The sequence below is a fragment of the Hipposideros armiger genome, unplaced genomic scaffold (assembly GCF_001890085.2).
Source record: "Hipposideros armiger isolate ML-2016 unplaced genomic scaffold, ASM189008v1 scaffold_126, whole genome shotgun sequence".
NCBI classification, from domain to species: Eukaryota; Metazoa; Chordata; class Mammalia; order Chiroptera; family Hipposideridae; genus Hipposideros; species Hipposideros armiger.
Genome location: NW_017731476.1, coordinates 91,068 through 93,188, shown reverse-complemented (window position 1 = coordinate 93,188; position 2,121 = coordinate 91,068).

Genomic DNA, 2,121 nt, shown 5'->3' with positions numbered 1-2,121 from the left:
GCTCTGAAATGGTGACTCGGGGCAAAGTTTATCCACAGGACACTTGTTAAGGATACATTCTGAATTCCACAGCCTTCGGGGCTGGTTGTAGGACAAACATATAGAGCAGTGGCTGATGTAGAAATTTGCCTGGTTCATTCTGTCAACACATGAGACACCAGCATGCTAACCAGTGACATAACGGCCAAACAGTTTAGCATTCTCACCTTTTTTGAGTGACAAGTAGTGTTCAGCCACCAGAGATGGAGCAGGAACAAGACTGCAATGCCCTCAGGTATCCAGGGCTGCACCCTTATCCTTCCCCTATAGACTTTTCCTCTGACAGACAAACCACATTCAAAACACTAGAGAATAGACCATAGGAGGAGGTATAGAAGGCCAGAAAACTATTTCGCCAAGGAGAAAGAAAAATCTGATTGGATAACCAAAAACTCCAGAACGTTATTCCAAGCAAAACAAACAAAATAATCCCAATGCTTAAGGGTTTCGACAAAATATCAGAGCTCAGTTCAGTGAGAACTTACCTCCCAACCATGGGCAGGATGACACCTCAGACACGAGGGGTCTCAGATGTGCACATTATTGTAGCATTGAGGGTCCCAGTCCAAGGTAGTGAGAGCTTTAGCTGATCTCAGTGGATTCTCCATTTCTGACGAGGCTCTCCAGCTAAAGACCACCGGGAACACATCTATAATTGAACTAGGTAGAGCACACAGCATGGGGAACCCATCTTGGCATTTCAGCAAGCCCATGTTAGAAAGACATATCGCAGGATTTGGGCGTGTTAGGTGATTGCCTAGGAGGGTTTGAGAAGGGGGAGGTTTTCTCTAGGTTGGCTGCTGTCAGGAGGTGGGGATCATTTTTTTTGGTTGTCTTAATAATTCTTATCTAGAAGTTAGGAGGAATGTTTCAGAGCTAAATCTCCACTTGGTAACTAACTACGCAGTAGTCATTCAGAATGTGGGGAGGGGGTTGTGTTTGGTCATTTTTGTGGCTTGGACAATCTGTTCAGACACGGTTGTAGGATGGTCTTTCAATCCATCAGAGTGACTTTGTTTGATGTTGGTGTTCTGTGAAACAGTTTATTCTCCACGGGACAACACTGCAGCCTAGCTGACGGCACCAGGTGGGCTCCTAGCAACACCACAGTTTCTGGAGGGATAGAGCTCATCAACTCCCCGCTGCCACGAGCAGCTTCTCTTTTTCACCAGCTACACTTGAAAAATCAAAATTGGCAACCCCTCTTAGTACATGAGCTCTCCACGAGTCACCACAGGCCCCCATCTTATACCTGGCCCACCCTGCTCATTTACACTCCTGCCCCCTGCAGGCATCTAAATTTGCACCCCTCCCTAACCTGTAAAGGAACCAAGCAAACCCAGAGAGAAGTGACTTGCCCAGGATCACCCAGGGAACTGCCAGCAGTGTCTGCGTGTTGAGCATAAACGATTTCACAGACCACCACCATCAAACCAAGTCACACTCTAATGGACTGACAGAAAGCCTATTCCCTAATCATGTCTGAACACATTGTCCAGATCACAAAAATAAGCAAACACCACCGCTCCCCCACCGTTCTCAAACTCTGTGTTTAGCGTTCCCTCCAACAAATGCCCCTGCCAGACACTGAGCTCAAGTGTGACATCACATTCTCACCACACTTTCCCATCAACAATGTGTGTCTATCTTATGTCTTCTTTCTTTCCAGGTTGGGTATCTCATGGCATTAGCAGGGATTTTAAGACCTTTGCTCAGCTGTTCCAGCCACCTGTGGCATTCTTTCTGCTCCTTCAATTCACCAAGCCTGTTCTCGCCTGAGGGTCTTTGTATGTGCCCTTCTCTTTGCCTGGAACTCTCTGCCCTCACATCTCCTTGCAGCCTCTTCTCAGCTTCAGCTCAGGATATCACCTCCTCAGGGAGGCCCTCCATGACGACCTTACTTACAACCAGCATACCCTAGCACTATTGCCACCTGCTTTGGGAGGCTGCTCCCCTTTGGCCTTCTTAAAAAGAAACAACAGGGGCGCCGGCCGAGTGGCGCGATGGTTAAGAACTGGCTTGGGATGCCAGAGGGCCCCGGTTCGGATCCCACATATGAGGGCCAGTGACACTGCCCTCCAC